The 19,836-nt window shown below is 39.1% G+C and overlaps 1 protein-coding gene across 25 annotated transcripts in view; it reads right to left on the reverse strand.

Annotated features, from left to right (window-relative positions):
• Window positions 1-19,836, reverse strand: part of ZBTB20 (zinc finger and BTB domain containing 20) — a 530,641-nt gene that overhangs the window by 400,071 nt on the left and 110,734 nt on the right. For 18 of the 25 annotated variants that reach the window (XR_010428062.1, XR_010428065.1, XR_010428067.1 and 15 more), the window contains one exon: window positions 8,040-8,161. The exons of the other annotated variants lie outside the window; for them this stretch is intronic. The gene's annotated coding sequence lies outside the window, so the exon portion shown is untranslated. The remainder of the gene's footprint in view (window positions 1-8,039; window positions 8,162-19,836) is intronic. 25 annotated transcript variants of the gene reach the window in all.

Below are 19,836 nucleotides of genomic sequence, written 5' to 3' on the forward strand. Positions count from 1 at the left end.
TTTTCTGCTACGTTCTGTCTCATATACTAAACATTTTCCAGTGTTTGCAGAAAGCGAGGCAGCTGATTCTAAAGAAAACAGTCTCTTAAGAACCTCTCTCCAACCTCAGACCAGGTCCATCAGGTGTACTATGAGAAGACTGATTCCCACCAAAAGCAGCATGTGATCACATAATTAAAAACTGGAAAAGCACAGGGAAGTTGAATTAAGGTTGCTCTGTCAACTTTAATTCTAGTATTCACAGGTTTGACTTTTAGATATATGAAATATTATTTCATTTTTTTCCCCCATGTATTTAATTCCCTGGATTTTCAAATAGCCAAGCAAAAAAGGGAATCTGCTACACACCAACATATCAGTGCTTTGTGGCTATCAACAGACCCACTAGACAGATCTCTGCCTCTTGAGTTCATTAAAGAGCTGATAATGGTAGTAGGTCCTCCTTAATTTCATGGAACAGCTATTGTCAGGCTGGTGAAATACACAAGTATCGAGTAGAACAAAAATAATACGTCCTTGCCACAAAGGTCATTCAGCTGATTTCATTCCAAACCATGAAGGCACAAGAACTCTTAAAAGATGTTATCAGAATATTTTAGCACGGGCAAACCCAAATGTTTTCCTTCAGCATCAGATTTGTGAACAGCTCACCTGTGGCAGAAGCACCTCTCTCAAAAATTATGTTTAAAGCTACTATAACTAAAAATGGTTACAACTCAATAAAACTTAGATGAGAGTGGTTTCTGTAATGGTAACTGCAAGGCAATGAAACCTGTGTCTAATAAATGTAGATAATGTGCATGAGACAGAGCAAAAAGGAAAGTGCTAGGCAGGTTTTAAACAATCTGGAACATCAGAAACATGTAATTTTAACTTGGACAAACACGACAGAAGCATGGGTTCAAGGAAAATTTCCACCTAACAGAAGAAATGATGACTGATTAAGCTGAACTGTTCCTACACATACATTATATTCAGGCAGCAATGCTCACTCAGTTTAGAGGATGAAGAAGTGCCTCCATCATCACCAAAATCTTCTACACTCTCCTGCTGCCCTGGGGATTAAGATGCTGATAGTAACAGTAAGTGAAAAAGGGAAGATTTTGTTCAAAGACATGGGAGAGAACTGCGAAGCAGGAACAGAGGAGCAGGAGGGGTCTCTGCCACTGGGCATTTTGTCACCTGTAACAACTTCAGTCACTTCCTCCTGAGAGAAAACATAGATCATCACTGAACAAACTGAGAGCACGACAAAGTTATTTCTTAATTAGATGAAAAGTTAAAGTAACTTTATTCCTCCCCAACAAATCCTACATGGCTTTTCTTGTGCACCTACCTGCATTAATCTGAGCACAGAAGGTCCCGCTTTACTAAAGTTCCTGCTACCACAGACTCTCTTTCACTGGGAGCACAAAGACAAACTGACTGCTTTGGAAGGAGGAAAAAAAAAAACACCCCACCCACTATTCACCTGGTACTGTTCATAGGAGGCACTAACCTGACCATACTCCCAAAACAGCACTGCTCCTGTAAATGTATACATTACAAACATACAGGTCTGGAATTTATAGTCAACAAACAGCAATACATTCCCACCAGGGAATGTATAAACACTTGTAGAAGCAAAAATACTCAGACTGGCTGCACCACACACAGTGTTTATTTATCTCCCTTGAAGAAGATCAATGGGAGAAGACATTTGAAACAAATTTTTAAACAATCTGTCACTTTCTGTTAGTTTATGTCAGTGGGGCTTCTTCCAAGTACTTGTGTCACAGTAAGATAGGGACACGTTTAGATAGTTTTCTTGTTCCTTTACTCCAGTCATGGCAGCTGGGCACAAGAGAACTGAAAGGAGAAGGGCTGCTAGTCTGATCGAGTTACTGATTTAACATTTAGAGTCTTTGCAGCTCAAGAGAAAATTGCTGTGTATTTGTAACCTGAATGCAGGTCAGTAAATTTAAAAGGTCAGGCTGAACATTTAAAATCTTTTTGTTATTAATTCTCCACCAGCTCCCAGTTGTGTGAATGCCAATGAGCAGACTCAGCTCCTACTGGGCTGAGTAGCAGTTAGCCTGCACCTCTGAAGACCAGGTCCTCAAGAAAATGCAGGAGCAGTTTTGAAGCAACGACTTTCTACCATACAAGCAAATGCATTCTCTGTTCACTCAAGACACACTTAAAGCACAGGAGGCACAGTTTCTTTACTAGGGTCTCCTCATTTGTTGCTAACCCATTAGCTTAATGTCAATGCAACTGAGTTTTCTCCATCCACTTATTTCACTCTTTAGGAATACACAAACTGTTTTGGTGCCATCTTGCACTAATTTACACAATATCACAAGATTTGTTGAGGCTTCTTAATAACACAAATAACTCCCCATAGTACACAGCACTTCTATAAATCCTTTAGTCCCGAGATATCAAAGCACTTTGCAAACAATATGTTTGCCTCATAAACCACCTCCACTGCATTAGGTCCATGTTATTAACCATACTTTATTACCATCAAGAAAAACTAAAATAGAGCAAGGTAATGCAATTCAGCAGGGTTACAAAGAAAACAGTAGGAATGGGAGCCAAATGTGAGTTTGTGCCTTTCTAGCTCCCCAGTTCATCAGAAGGCCAGCCATCTGAGATGGTGAAATTCAACAGAAGTTATGATTATGTCTCAGGTAGATTTATATTTCTAAGATGCAAATACTATGGTGTGAGGTTTATGCTTTTGGCCTTTCAAGGGTCTTCTGCCTCTACAACAGCTTTTAAATACTATGGGAAAATACATATAGGAACATGAAAACTTTTGAGTTTTCTTTCCGTAGGATTTGACTTGCATTTGAAAAGATGTGGATGATAACAAGGAACATACCTAAAGCATCGCAATAAATTTCAAACTGATTCCCTTCCGATATAACAAGTCCAGCCTCCAAAAAACAGAGAACGTGTGTGACTGCCACTTTCTGTTACTACAGCAATCTAAGTAAGCATCTGCTTCCTGCAGGACTGCTCAATGCCAAGGGATTGCATGAAAAAGTCAGTTTTCCCCTATTTTGGTAGATCATACACACTCTCCTATTGTGCCTCATCAAAATGCTGATGAGAGAGGAGTGGAGTGCACTGAAAGAACAAACAGGCACTGGAACCACTGATAATAAACGAAAATAAAACAATAAACCTACGGAAATACCCTGGCTGAGGAACAGACAACTTCAAGTCAAAATCAGATCTGAGGCAAACAGACCAAGTTCTTCTGGAGCAGCACTTAAAGGTAGCCACGACCTGATCCATCATCAGTTTATTAGAAGCTGCACATCAGCTTCAGAGGATTCTTCTCAGACAGGAAAGCATTCAGATCTCAGGACCCTGATGTCTGGTGTATCCCTCTCTCACTTAAGGTTATTTGCACCCCATACTCCCCTCCTCCAGACCTAAGGCTCTAGACTTGACACCAGACCATTGGTTTGTCTAGATTTCTAACACCAGAGGAATTTATAAGAATAGATGAGTGTTTGTGACCACATATCTGGTAGTAAACTTGTTTCAAGGATCAGTGTCTTGTGGAGTAGTCACACAGCCAAGAAGGCAATACTATTCATTTTCAGGCTCTGGTTTAAGCCATATATTACTGATGCTTTGCTTTACTTTCTACCTTAAATATACTTGGAAATTTGTCATGAATCCCTATAAGTAAGTACCCTCAATGAGTAATTTTTCAAAGAAAATTTCTCTTGCGTTGTTGGCGCAGTAACCTTCTAGTACTGATGGCCTTATACAGAAGTAGTCTTTTGTTTTAATGACTTTAAAAATCTCTTAAGATGCTTTACCCAACACTTCTATGAGCAAGTAGCTTTCTGCTCTGGGAATGTCATCTCCATTACTAACTGAAAAAAGTGATGCTTATGTATCCCACACCAATACTGAAACATAATCAAATAAGGAATACTGGTTAGATATTAGACACAGAGCATATAAGAGAGACAGAGTGAAGCTTCAGTAATTGTCAGGAGAACACAGCTTACTGAAAACAGATCTTGTTTCACAGGAAGACAAAATTCTTGTTTATAATTTAGCACTAAAGAGGAAGAAGAAATGCACCTAACATACGTTCCGCTGATAAGGCAACCTACATTCCTACAGCTTTTAAAGGTATTACACTGAAAGAAATATATTTTGTATGCTCATACAGTGCCCTCAACCATAAAAACATATGAACAACCATCATACAGGTTACATTATCAGTATCCTACTTACCAGTGCTTAAAAGGTGACTGCTACATTGACCAAACTCCCTTAATTTGTGATTTTTTCTAGTTATGCACCTCAACATATTAAATGGGTGCACCTTGTACCCTATCCATTAAAAGGCTACTCTGCAATACATTTTCCCAAATCAGTGCACTCAAACTCCTACAGAAATTATCCAACAGCATGAGCTGACTTGGAAAAAAAGTCTGCCTTGCTGTGAAAGAAGAATTACCCCACCAGAGCTATCCCCCTCACGGCTTTTTTTTTTTTTTTTTTTTTTTTATTATTTACTTCTAATGGAAGCAAAAACCCCTATCATCTCACCTACTCCTCTTTTAATAAGGAATGACTGCCGTGACTACCCCCATCTAGAACCACCATTCACTGCCAGCACCTCTGCTCTCCTCGTGTGCTTAGAGAATAACTGATTAGCACTTTGCATAATTAACCTGATTAGCACTGTGCATAATCAAACTGATTAGCACTTTGCATAATTAAAAAGAAATAATAATAATAACAATAATAAGCAGTAGGTAATAGCAAAAGCTGCTAGTCCCAATGCCTGTTCGTTAGCTCTAGGATTAGTTTAGTGTGGCATATTTTATTTCTTAAAACTATTTCTTTAAAGCTGCACAAGGTCCTGAGAAACACAACTTCTAATTTACTATCAAGATCAATAGTGAAAAAATTAGTTGTTCCACTATTACAACTTAGGATTTCTTGTGCCTCCCACTGCTGCAGCAGAAGACATTTAACAGGATGGATGCCTGATCGGATGGACCAGTGGTCTGATTCCCACCCCGTCTACAGTATTGCTTTTGGATTCATTATCCCAGGATACAGAAGTCTCACATCTTTTAATGCATATACATGCTTGCAATGTACTTCCAGGGTAGGAAAGTTGTAGTATAACAATTGTTATTGTTGAGACAAGTAGGGTAGTGAGATGCGTATCCTCAAAAATATGTAGGCGCTGAATTCTCTCCTGCCCTGAACAATTACTCCAGACCACAGGAAGCATGGAAAGGAACATGGAATTAATCAGATCCTTGCCCCTAAGCCTGCATCGTTCTTCCCCCGTTTGAACATCACTTGCCTGTATGTATTTTTTGCAACCTGTTGAAGAATATGAGAGACAGAAGGTACTTTATCTGCTAGCCTGTCCCATTTCCACCGTAAATCTCCTGATTAGTGTTTCAGGTTTAACAACCACCTCCCAAAACCTGAGGAATGTGCATAGCTACACCTAGCTAGATTGAAAACTATGTGTCAACATCCATGTTAAATGCCTGCATCACTAGTAACTCAGTTCTCCTGGACATTCAATGCCAGAAAGCCTAGAAGACTTTTGCCCCAAGTGAGTCAGTAAACCACTAACATTTTCTGTTCACTAATGTGGCCTCATTCCTCCTAGCCATCACTGTACTCCATCTTTCCCCTCACTTCAACCTCATCTCTCTCTAGAATCCTTATATTATAGCTCAGATTTTCCTTGCATTCCTCACAGTCTTCACCTTACATATTCTATTATACCTTCAAAAGTACCTGAAATATTCACTGCTAACCCTCCATTACCTCCTTCAATGATCCTGTCTACATTTCCCATTGGGTAGCAGACACATGTTATGGCCTCTTTGCTGAGTGCTCAGTCAGTTGTTGGGACACTGGGCAACTGGGAGGTCAGCTTGTACTGAGTCTTAAGTCTGACTGCCCTTTAGCTGACCAGAAGGGAATTGCAGTGTCTAGACTGCACGCAGCCCAGATGCAGCACACTGCATGGACCTGTCCTAGAACCGTAGCAAAAATACTCCCACTGCGCTAGTTTCCCTTGTGAATTCTCTCTCATAAAATGAGGCAATGAGAAATTGAGGAGAAAAAGGGCAATAAAAGATAACTTCACCATAATTAGCTGGAAATGAATTACCCATGCACAGAGGTCTCTCCATCACCCCAAGCTAAGGAACCCACATGAACAACAAAGGGTGCAGAACTAGTCACTCATTTCACAAGTTGTTTAGTTTCAGAAGAAAAGTGTTGCTGTAGAGATTTTTCAAGTCCAAATGTTCCTGGTGAAGGTAGTTCCAGTAATTCTGGGAAGGAAGCCAATCCCTTGGCTTTATATGTAAATATTTAAACAACATTATTTTTATATACATATATTTTATACACACACATATATATATGTCTTTAGACTTCCAGACTTGCAAAAATGCAACAGAAAAAATATGCAAGTCAACCTACAGCTATTGTCTCATCTGCCTGAACCATGATAACTGACCATCAGAAACACAATACAGCAATGACTTCAAAATAACTGAGCCATGTCATCTTTGTATTCTAGTCCACCCAAACAGAAGTGCTGAAAGCAGGACTAGAAATTCTAAGGTAGAGAGATAAAAGTCCAAAATTTTTTTATCCTTGGAAGTGGCAAGAAAATAAGGTTTATCTGTTTTAAATCTTTCAGAGCCTAGATGGATACGAGTGCTCCATCCACTGGAGGTGTGGAATCTCCAGCTTTGGATGACACAAAGCTTCACATTCCTAGCATTTTAGTGCTGTGACACCTGACAGTAAAGCTGTGACTTCATGTTTAAGAAGGTCACTGCTGCTTCAGACTTAAATCAGGTCCATACCTCAAAAGGGATAACTTGGCAAAAAATGCGAGTGAAAGAATGGAAAAATATCTGTTACTGAGATTCAGTGGATAAATAAAATGGGGGGAAAAAGAAAGCTTTGAAATGTTGAGGGGAGGTTTGATTAAATGGAGGAAGATGATTTAGTGAGAAAAAGGTACCCAGTCAGAGCATATGATGAATAAATCAATCCATGAAAATAAAATTTACCACATGGATTCCACCTCTGTCTACTCAGTAAGCAAAAAACATAGCCTAGTGCAAGGTACATGTATGTAAATTCATAGCTATATGATTTAAAGAAACAAAAAACTTATGAATACAATACTTATATATCTGTATGTACAGAACAGCCAGTGTGAGTTTTAAGAAAAGAACACAGAAGTGTATAGACATAAAAAAACATGCAGAAAATAGGACCAAGAGTAGGGCAAGTCTTTTAGAAAATATCTTAATGGTTTTATAAAAAGCCTTCATCCAAAGTTTGAGGGGCTTTTGCAATCTTACATTTTTCTATTGCAAAATACACCTGCTTTCTTCTCTTTTTTCCCCCTAAACTAAATATTTCTTCCATCTAATGACTCTCTTTATTAGACAGCATCTAATTTGCATACATTTACATACAATTTAACTGCTAGCTTGTGAGAACAAAGAAATGGCTCTGTATTGCACTGAAGGACAATACTCAGAAAAGGAAGGTATAAAAACCAGCTAGCTCGGTGGCTGTATATTCTCTTTGTTTCAGAAATACTAGGAGTTTTAAACACACTACTTAAAGGGTGAAAAAGATTATTTCATCAAACAATGAAAAAAGATACAGTGCAGCTTCCTTTTAACGCATTCTCTCTCTGGCCTGGTTAATGGGATTTAAGGGTCCAATATTTCTTTGCTTTCTTCTGTTTCCTTTATTAGAACTGATGGATTTAATTCTGTCACATATTTTACTTCATATTTTATTCCTGTTACAATCTATGCTGAAGTTCAGCTCCTATGCTAATTCAATGCTATCTTCCTTTCCTTGCAGTCAGCCTGGAATACAACCGAACGATCTCTGATGGGCATGAAGTACTCTGCCCTCAATGCCCAGTGCTAATGGATTTTAGAGAGAGTCTGCCAGAATTTTACCTTGTGGCAACAAGTCTAGAGATAATGAAAACTTACCATGTAGCTGACTGGGAATCAACAGGAAGGGAAGCAGGGCTGAGCTCTACTTGTGAGAACAGGGAGGGACTGTGGTCAGAGTAAATGCAGGATGTAAAGGATGCGTCAAGCCCTCCAGTTCCCTGAGGAGAGGGGGGAAAAAAAGAGGATAAAATTATCTTTAAGATCTTGCATGAAGGAAAAAACCTTTAGTAACAGTTGCCAGGAACTCCAGTACAGGCCCTACCAAAAGCATGATACAATCAGCAAAGGGTTTTTCTCCAAAGGCTTTGCAGTTGAAGCACCAATTGCTCAGGACATCTACAAATCTAATCCATGTAGACTTGACATACTCTTGCAGGAAAAAAAAGCATTTCAGGTTGCATGCTGCAAATCCCCACGTCCCCTCAAATGTGCAAAACCCAAGGATACAGACTAGTCTGACATTTGTCACTGCCTGCACAGCAGAGCCAGTAGCTTCACTTCTGAACTCTCCCCTTCCCAACATCAAACTCAATGACCTGTCTGCAGTGGGGCAGGGAAAGTAAAGTATCAGCATTCAGTGGCACACGGATGGGTTAAAGAAAACCCAATCACTCTGGCAGCATGTTCTGAGAGCCTGTCCTACAGAAACATATCAAGTGAAAACTTTTCTCGTGTAAGCAGACCTATTGCTATGGAATGGAATAGGGCTACTCATGGTAAAAAGCATTAGGCCAAGTCAGTGTGCATACAAAGCAGGTGCAAAATTCAGGACCCAGCAGTCATCTGCTCTGCTCAGTTTGCCCCAGCCAGCCATGTGGTATGCAGCACACTGGCTTTATGTGATCAGCAGAAGGCCAAGTGTTAATTCAACAGGCAAACTCACACCAGCATGTGTGGCACAGTAACACTGTGACTGATGATAAAGGATCCACATCACAAGCTGTATACACAAGAAACTTGGGTTGATACTGCCCTGATGTGACTCACTGGCACTCAAAACACATTATTGATTATTTTCAGATGAAAATTTTAATTTAAAGCTGGTTGAAATGTTAATGAAGCTTTACTCTTTTTCAAAGGGGAAAACTCCCTAGCGCTTACAAATTTATTTTTTTTTCCCTGCCTGATCTGCTTCTAATGACATATAGCAAACAAACCTCATAAAAGAAATTAATCAAGCCTTCACATTATTTTCCCTTTTCCCTTTTCAAGGGTGGAAAGGTTGAGGTGTGTGATCTTCAGCGTTTCTGAAGTATACCAAAATGCATGTCTTAAAAAACTAAAGAGGAAGGAAATTCCAAAGCCACAGTTCCTCTGATTATCATATCCTATGCTCACAGATATATCTTGCTGAAACCACTAAGTTATTCTTTCCAGAACCTTATGAGCACAACTGCACTAAGATGTAAGCTGATTTTAATTGCAGCTGCCAAAATTCCACCCCTCTCTCACCTCCTTTCTCTCCTTGCCCCATGTCCCCAAGTCTATCCTTGATCTAGGACTGGATAAATGTCTGGTTCAGGGAGCTTTCAGATGAATGAAAGTTTCTTTCCCATCTGTTTTCAGCCACATCAAGCCCCTGCTTTAGCTCAGCATCCAGGCAGAAAGCTCGGAGGTTACAGCTAAGGAGGCAGTAGAACTGTTCAAGTGGAGGAACAGCAATAGAGCAGCATCAACATTGATCAGTTTAAGCTGCTGTGGGCCTACATCTTGTGATGTCTAGGGTTGCTTTGGTATGACACAGAAGAAAGGCTCTTATCACACAGCTGGAAGCCAAATCAATCAAAGCTTTATAGGTGAAAAAAGCCCCCACTCCACATACTAACTTAAAATAAACTGGTGGGCTATACAGATCATACAGAACAGAAGCAGTCTGCTTCTGATGAAAAATAGCTTGAGATAATGGTGCAGTGCTACAATCTGCACCAGGGGCATTTTCCAAGTGGCAGGTTGAATTAGCCTCAAGTGACATGCACTACAGGAACACTTCCCTGAGGCAATAAGGCAAGGTCCCGCATTCAATAGGAAAGAACTGAACTTTCTTGCCAAAGGCAAATGATAAATCATGTGGTTAAGAACCACTGTTACCAGAGGATCAGGAAGTTCCTGAACAGTCTTTCAAGGACTTCAGAAAATACTTCTGGAAATAAAGAGCAGGAAATTTCTTTTACATCTCTAGAGTTACCATACTGTGCATGTCTTTTGCTACTTTCCAGAGCACAAGCATCAATTCCGTCCTGATTAGAAAGTGAGCTTTACCACCATCAGTACTTTTAAAGTCACTCTGCCCAAACGGTTGCGCAGGAGGCTGTGGGATGTGTGTCTGGATTTCAGCTGAATACAGAAGACACTGCAGTTCAAGTCTCTTCCTTTAGCTTCTGGGCTCCAGGAATAAGAAAAATTAGAACATTTTAAACCTTACAAGAGAGATCCTTTGGCATAAAGGAATCATCCAACACCACTATCAACAATAGTTCAGGAGAAGTTGCTAAGAGCTTCACTAGCCAGTTAGCACCCACAGGGGATTTACCATCTTCGGAAATTACAGTAACTGAGAAAACAAAAAGAATCAGTGCAGACATCCGATCTTCATCCATCTTCATCAGCTCAACAACCAATACCCGCCTTTTCAGTACTGCAGTTAGAATTTGTATTGCCAAGTTACAACTAGGCCTCCAGGGCAGGACTCCAGACCAGGCATAAGAATTGGTGACTTTTTCTGTTCAACAATAACAAACTGTGCTTTCACATGTAGCACTACATACCAGCATATGTGAGTCTGAAGCAATAGCATCTACACAATACTTGTTTTCATTCCAGTCTTCTACACACTCTCAAGATGGCTGCAGTTATTCTATCAGTCACGGGCAGCTGCACAGGTTGTTACACAAACTTAGACATGTTCAAGTTACATGATGCCTATACAATAAGCTTGGCTGGTTTCCCCAAAAGGAGACTCCCATTTTCTTTCAACTGCCTTTAAGATACAGCAGTTACCAGTACAAGGCACTTGTGCATTAAATTATTCTTGCTGTGGCTTCTCACTGAATACATGTCTCCATAAAATAACTGCTCATTGGAAAACATGCATACTTAAGTATCTACATGCTAAAATACATATATACAGACATGTAAAGTATTCTGGCAAATATCTGTTTGATTGAATTAATTTTACTCTTTCTACAATACAGCAGATGCCCACATCAATTCTGACTGTCTTTAAAATAATGACAGGAATCTAAAAAATTTAAATTATGCCAATATTTGAATACTTTCTATTCAAGTGCTCTTCATCACCTTAAAAGTGTATTACCACAACACCAGCCTCAAATTTTATCTTCTCTTTAACAATTCTTCTTGGTGCTTAAAGTAGGTTAAGCAAATTGTTCATCAGATTTTTCCCTTTCCTTTCTTTTGTTGTTATATACCCCATTGAAGCTGAGAGATGAAAATGTAAAAGTTGGTTTAAGCAGAAGAATAATTCAGTGGAAAGGCACTCCTATTGCACCTAATTAAATTCTGGCATTTATCAAGTTCCACTTTTTGTACATAGCAGTGGGATTATCCAAAGGAACAAGCGTGTGATTCTCTTTCCACTCAAATCGTGGCAAAGAATTCCAAGTTGAATATATCAGCAGCACATTGAGACTAGCTTCAAATACTTTTGAAAATCCTCCCCCTTCCCAACCTGCCCAGAAAGTGGGCATAAATAAATAAACTTCCACCACCTTGTGTCATGGAAGCAACATCCAGAAGCTGCAGTTTGTGTAGTTCTGTCAAGTTAAAGATGATGAGAATTCCCTTTTAAATACAAACAATATTTCTGAAGTTAGTAAATTCTTGCAAACATTCACTTTGAATTGATAAGTTATATTTAATACAATTTGCCTCAGCAGCATTTTAAACCATGACAGCTAAAGCATGAGTGGGTCATTTTTACATATGAACCTGAAATCTCTGCAGTTGTGTACACAGCCTAGATTATGCATGCAGGTCCACACTCCCTGAGATAACAAAATTACCCGGCTTGCACTCCAAGCCAGTCAGAAACTGTGTAGTAGCAGATAGCAAAGTCAAGCCCGAGCCAATCAGTCCTGCTAAGCAGCTGCTATCTCTGTTGCTTATTAGTTCACCAGTGTAGTAGCCACAACCAAAGGCTTCAGATGGGCTTACAGTATGCACAGAACAAAACTGTCCCTGCTCTCAAAATACCACAGAAACGGAACCGTGAATGAATACTATCAAAGGGTGGAGGTAGGAGAGAAATCTATTTAAACTTTTCTCAAAACATTATTTTTTCAACACTGAAGAGAAAATCCTTACTCTTGAATCCTGTATAATAACAGAACCATGCTGTTTCCTGGCAGAATGCTAAGTTTCATTTTCAGCAGAAAAAAAATTGTATAATAATTTTTTCTGATTTAGATGGGGTTTAGGTCAACCTTACCTACATACAAATGAATGTTTTGTTCAAATTACAGGGTAATTTTAATTAGGACACCCTGTTAGACATCCTGTTGTTCTATTTAATGGACTTTCTCAATTATGAGAAGAAACACCTCCCCACCCGCCTGCGACTTGAAGTAAAAATTATGCTGAATAAATATACAAAGACAAAAATTATTATTCGACATCAGACCTTTTTATTTCTGTTAATCTTTATTTGGCAACTGCTGTATCAAAAGGGCAGAGTTCAGAATCCCACACCTATTAAACACCTGTTTAAAAACCACTTGAAGCACTGGAACCAGCCAAATATGTCCCAATTAAGCAGAAATGTTGGCACTGCAGTCCCCGGTAAGGAACACCCATTGCCATTTGCTCTCATTAGGTTAAACGGGTTTCTTGGGACATAACTGAATTCCTGATTATGTGCACTGTAAATGGATGGAGAACACCAGAACAATAAAATTTAATTCAGTGTAGCCTTCTGTCCAGTTGTCAAGCACGGAATTTTGGGAAAAGGGAAAAACTGAACCTTTGGGGAGTGGACAAGAGTTATGTGTACTGCATGAGACAACTCATGCTTCTTTCAAGAAATTGCCTGGTTGATATAACAGAAAGAATTGGGCTGAGATTTCTTCTTGAAAACACTTCAAGATTTAGAGTTGATTACATTTTTCTCAGCACCTCCTCCTCTGTACTTTGTATTAGTTTGATTCCCTTACACAGTTTTGTTAGTTATAATACAGTATCTTTTTGTATTCACTTTAGTGTTAAATTGTTCACCAGTTTCTTCATTTTGTACGTTTATGATCCAGTGCTGGAATGCAAAGTCCAGACAATAAAAGCTTTGTTCACAGATCAGACACAGTACTGCAAGTTTTCCAAATATTTTTATCAACTTATTCAAAAGCTCTTCTAGAGAGACCAACTGCATGGCAAACAGAAGAATCTTGTCTATCATTCATTTAACCTCTTGACCCCTGTCAAGGATGCGGACATGCTTGCCAATAAGTAACAAGTCAAGTGGTCTTTTTCCAAATACTCAACAATACATTACAGGGTGGTGCCACTAGAAAGCCACTAGACAGAATCAGAGCAGAGTGGTAGTGATTAAAAAGTATATTTGAGATGGTTCTAATATCCATGCTCAATCCCCTATAATCCCACTTCATTATCAATTTATTAACTTCCTTTGTTGTCCTTTCTGTCACCCTTCTGTGCTAGTCACTAATACATCTTAGTTTGGAAAGTGCTCTACTCCATGTGCACAAAAAGCTAGCATACTTCACATAAAATTGATCAGTTAACTGTATACAAGTAAGAGATGTACAGAGTCTCCAAACTGATATCTTCAAATCGAACGTATAAAAAGGATGCTTCAGCACTATAAACACTGCTTAATTCACAACTCAGAGTCAGGATGTTAGCAAACTGAAAAGAACAGCTATATTTTTTTCTCTTCACTTATGCCAGATAGACTTCTTAAGAATATAAATCCTCTTGGTTTTCTACTACCTCTTGTACTTAGTGTAGATTCACAATTATTTAATGCCTATATTTCTAAAGTAAATTTTAGTTCATGAAAAAAAGCCTTTTAGAAACAAAATATGTCAGCTAGCAGTTGCTGCTGACCTGATACTATATTTATTTTCAAAACAACCATAAGAGTGGCAGATGCTTTCTTGTTCTGGCTGGCTACAAATGGCACCAAGAAATCCTAATATAGACACCTGCATACTTACTCTTTGCTTGTTTCCTCCCCACACACACACTCAAGTATTTTTACATACAAACAACACTTTCTGATTTGCTATTGCTATTTATTTAGATATTCACGGGTGCTATATTCATTGTGGTTTCAAGAACAGTTTCCCTTCCATAATCCTACTGATCTCAAGGATGCTTGGTACTCAAAACATGTGAAAAAGATAAAATATTCCATATTTACTCTCCATTATTTAAATCACAGATTTAAGCATTGCTGCTTATAGTGAAAATGCTTTAAAATCATATACCATACGAGGTTTGAGAGCCACAAACCTCAGCCAATTTTAATTTAAGCCCTAGTAACCTCCCCTCTTACAACTGGTTGCTGGCATTTTGTTCATTAGATGATATCTGTAGCTGCAGCACTTCCAGACTACAAAGAGTTGCAAAAGCTATCATTACAAATGGATGTTTTTATTGGTAGACATTTTGAGTCTAACCAAAAAGGAGCAGGAAAGCAAGAGCCTGAGTGGAAAGAAAACAAAATAAGCCCACAAACAAACAAAACACTACAAATCACAACAGGACAAGAGAAAAATCAAGCAATGACATCACCTCGCTGGATTAGTAAAAACAATTCTGCCTTGATTGGAATTTCACTTTTTTTTTTTTCCTTTGTAGTTCCATTAAACAACTATTAAAATGTTTAGCTGCATCACTTTCACAGATACAAGTAATACAAGGTAGTTTATCAGGGTATCTAAGTATATTTAACGCAACTTAAAGATAAAACCAGTAGTATTCTGTACTGTAAAAACAAAGAAATAAAGGGAAGCATCTCCTTTGTACTGAAAAAAAAAGGCAAAACCAATTAACTCTGTAAGTTTCAACTGACATTTTCCTTCCACTGAATCAAAAGTATATTTTGAACCCTAGAGAAGTTGCCTTCAGTAATGCCCTTCAAATGCCTAAGCTCAACAAAATGCAGAGAGCTATGAATTAGCACGTGAGTTGGAGAAGCAATGGAATATTCAATGGTAGGGGAGACTTTTCCTACATCCCAAATATCTACAGACAAATCTTTTTATATGCGATATAAATGCAGGATACAGGTTTAAAGGAGAGAAAGAAAAACAGCTTCAGAATCACCTGGAACACTTTGTGGAACTGACTTTTAATTGCCTACAGCAGCAATTTTTAAAGCTCTTGCAGGAGGCAATTAAATCCCCACACATCATCTGAGGACAAGACCCTCTCGATCCTAGAAATACATGGTAATACCCAACAAATGAGGGGAAAGGGAAAAAAAAATAAAGAGAGAGAGAAGCCAACCCAAATACTTAAAGCCAAAAGAAAAAGTTAATCATAATTACTCTCATGTCAGTAAATACCCTCTTCCTCACTATCAGGACTCCACAGTGGAGTGCGTCTTTCAAGACAAAGTCAAAAACTGTGGTCCATAAAATAAAAACTCAGGTAAGCAAAAGAAAAGAGCAAGAAGTGAGGTGTGGGGCTAACACTAAAGACGAAGATGGCTGGAATTAAGAATCCAGATCCATCCTTTATCTCTGGAGCAGGGAGGGATAAAATAAAATGGAGGCACATAAACTTTATTCATAAAGTAAGGTGAAGTCAGTGGAGGAATATATTAAAAAAAATTAATGTTGCAATATGCCATCTTGTAATATTACATGGAAAACCACACCACTGTGTGTTGTTAATGTATTTGGCCAAGTGCACTACTGTATTTAATTTGAACTTTGATTACAATAAATTACACAATACAGAAAGGCAACCAAGTGACTCACAGTCCATTCTGAAATCTTACCATATTAAAGCTTTGACTGTAGTAGGAACACAGTAATCAAAATCTATGTACACTATATCAGAGGAAGGGAGCAGAAGTATTGAACAGAACATCCCAGGACTCTGTGGTCATTTGTTAGACATGAACAGTAACTTGCCATGCCAGCAGCTGGACTGTTAGAGCAGTAGATAAATTTGGTGCTCCCTGTATCAGATACAGCAAACCATGGGCTGCCCAATTTTCTAAGGAGGGCACAGACGCTCTGCACACCTGAGCACTATTAACTCTTGCTGCTTATGAAGAAGAGAGTCAGTATTGGCAGTGCACTGGCTTGAAGAGGGGGGGAGGCAGTTGGAGGGGAAGCATAAACCTGTTTCTGCTCACTACCAACAACGTTATTACAGGCACCAGTAATGAGGTGGCTAGGCTAGAAGGGGAAAAGGATATAGGAGCTGGAGTGCTTTATCAGCTCCAAGACCAATGCTGGTTTTGGCACTATTTTCACTCTAGCGAGTTACAAACAACAAAAAAAACCCAACCAAGCAGGTGCTAGCAATCTGAGAGACCACATGCCAGCTACAGCTGCTTCAAACTGATTCAATTACATCTGCCTGAATAGTCCCAGGACACTGAATCCACTAAAGGGAACCACAGGTCGAACGGAGACCCAGTACTTCGGGATCTTAATGCTCCGTTAAATTAAAGTGGAAGCCCTCCCAGCTGAAATGGGAGGAGGATATTCAGATATGGTCTGAAGCATATGATCATACTCAGCCTAGGATAAGATGGAAGACAACATATGTATGACATTGGGATACACAGTAAAAGCCCATTGGAAATAACACCTCAAAATTTTCTTGAAGCAGTCCAACAGCACTGACTTGTTTCCCAAAACACTGGGTGCAGTACATTTGCTTGAACATGCTCTTGGGATTGGGACTTCACTCCAAGCCTTGTTTGTACAAAAAGGGGCCAAGCAGCTGGGAAATTCTGGAGTGTAGTGTGTCCTCATTAGCTTCCATCTGCCATCAGAACTCAGCTCATGGCAAGTTTGGCTAAGTCCTGGTGTTCTCAGGTCCAAATCTGGGTCAGTTTTAATTACACTATACAGAATTCAGTGTGCAGTTTTTAAATCCTTATTATACAGCTCAGAAGAACGGGCAGCTCTCCAACTAATCAATTTTTTAAAAGTACATATATAAAAATTTTAAACCAGGCTAGACAGACAGTGGGTGGAAGAGAAAAAAAATGTATAAGCGAGTACAGGGGTTAGTTAAGAGAACTGTTAGCAAAAGTGGGTCACCAGCAAGTTCTGCTTTAAAACTTCAAAGGAAGGGGAAAAAGGAAAAAACTCTTCATTTTTTAAGACACTGAAACTGATGTGCAAGATGTATACAATTCATACTGCCTTTAGAATCAGCATGGGTTACACACAATAATACTGCAGCCAGATTTGTCTGAAGGGAAAGATAGTCTTATGGCTACAGAACCCTACCAGGCACTGGCTGACCTATTCCCATACCTTTTAACTCTGTTATTGCCAGGCTTGGGAAAGTCATTTTCCCAAAGGGAAAAGCCTTTAGCCCACAAGTATAGAAAAGGTGTGATGATTAGAAGTACAGTTCACTGAGATTCTCAAAGGTGATAGGAAACTGCAGGAAGTTAGTCTAAATCCTTAACCAATTAATGTCTTTTGGACTACTGCAACTGCTGTTTATTTCCTCTTTTTCTATGCCATCAAATAGCCATCAGCCAGGTCAGGACTTGAAGAGAGTTTTGCGTGCCAGGTTGCTGGCAAACAAAATGATAGGAGGCACAGAGAGTGGCATGTTTTTCACTGAACAGACACTTGGGATAGGACAGCACGCCAAATCTTATCTATGAAAATTGGGCTAAAATCTACTCTCAAAGTCAACAACCAGAATCTGCCCTGTTTAGAATCTTTGTCAGATGCAAGGGAGCAAGTGGAAGTCTTCAGTGACAGCTACTGACATAAAGGTAGCTCAGAAACGAAGAAGGATGATCAAGGAGCAGAGTAAATAGCAAGGAAATGATAGATGCTTGTTAGACAAGCATAATATTCTGCCATCTCCTACACAAAAACTACACCTTCTTCTGCACTGTTTCCAAATTTGCTTTAACCATTTCCATGAACAACACCTGTTAAAACAAGATTTCCCTTCATGCACCTTATTAGTATTATCATAGCTTTCATTTCAGAACTATAACACAGCAGAAACACGACACAATCCTGCACACTCCCTTGTACTTCTTCACTTGGTGGCTAATCAATATACCTCCAGCTTCTAGATTAATCCATACATTCTGACACAGGATGAAATACTCTGCTCTTTCAGGATCAACAAAAGCTACAGGGCTGGAGCAACCAGTGAACTCTTTTTATTTGAAAGGAAGCTTTTTCTTTAAGGTAAGGCCCCTCTCTCAGACACCACCCTTCATATATGAAAATCCACACATTCAACATATTACACAACAATCCAAGCAGAAATTAAAAACAAAACAAAAAACTTACTACAAAAGCATTACAGTCGTAGGTACCACCAGCTTCTCCATTACAGTACTAGTTCTCAAAGAGAGGAGAGCTTTTTGCCCATACCACCTGACTGGTCTTAAGCTCTATCCCCACCTGGGTCCACTTGTATTAATTAGGACAATTAGCCTCACTGTCTCCAAATAATTGTCAATTTAGTTGAGCTTGGATAAAAAAAAAAGGCAAGCTGAGGCCACAAGCAGACTGGGCAAGGTAATCTCCAATGACTGAGGAAGAAAATTACCATGTGCTAATCTGTTTTCTGAGGGTCTAGTTTCTTAGCATAACTTTTTGATATGAAGTTTAAATGCAGATCAGTAACAGAACAAAAAGGTGCAGAAGAACAATAACACAGCAAACACTAGTAAATTTAGCTCAAATATTATCATTGTAATGGAAAGATTACATTCTTGTAACAGAAATTTCAGTGCTCAGATGCTGACTATTCTCTCTTTTAAAGCACTGTTACTGCTGTTAGGCATGTTTGACGGACTATTTGAACACATGACCCACTAGTGACTAGGAAGAACAGCCAAGCTGCAAATTATTCACAAAGAAGAGTGGAGTAACAATGCTATCTAGTGCTGCATATCCTCTGAAACAAGGAAGCTCAATGATGAAACAGGGTGGCTACTTGGGAAGCCCAGGAAGAGAGGACTCTGCAGTTCGGAAGGAAAGTTCAGCTTCTAGTTAATTTTTTTGTTTTATGTCATCTACTGATGCAGCTTTATAAAATTATTTTATTTACCTCTTACTTTGGCATTTCTTGCTTTTCCTCTTCCTTCATTTGACATGTATTATAACAAACCAAGCCAAAAGGTAAAAGTCAAAGATACCTAGCCTTGTATCCAAGTGCTAAGGTGGACTTTCACTAGGCTTTGAGTAAACTTAAGGATCACAAATATAATAACAGGTGTCACTCACTACCTGCTGCAATAGGGGAACTATAGAGTAGAAGAAACACTATCCTCTGAAGTGTCTTTACATATCACTGTGTAGACATGTGGAAGATGCAGTGTTGAAAATGAGCTTTCTTCCCCTCCCCCCACCAAAAAAAACCCCAAAAAATCAAAACCAAAAAAACAAGATGAGAGACGAAACAGTGAAAGGAGAGGTTCTGTTCCTGCTCATGATCCTAGACATAGACTTTTTTTCTTTCCTCCATCTACAATGGTGTTTGGATGTGACCCAAGTTCAAGTCACTATAACTCTTCAGGTTCTTCAGCTGATAATGCAGCCACTTCAGAGCTGTCTGCTGTCTACTGCCACCACAGACATTGACTTGCTAAGGGTGTATCTACTAGCCCCAAATTCTGACCAGG

Source organism: Pseudopipra pipra, chromosome 2, assembly GCF_036250125.1.
Source record: "Pseudopipra pipra isolate bDixPip1 chromosome 2, bDixPip1.hap1, whole genome shotgun sequence".
Classification (NCBI taxonomy): Eukaryota; Metazoa; Chordata; class Aves; order Passeriformes; family Pipridae; genus Pseudopipra; species Pseudopipra pipra.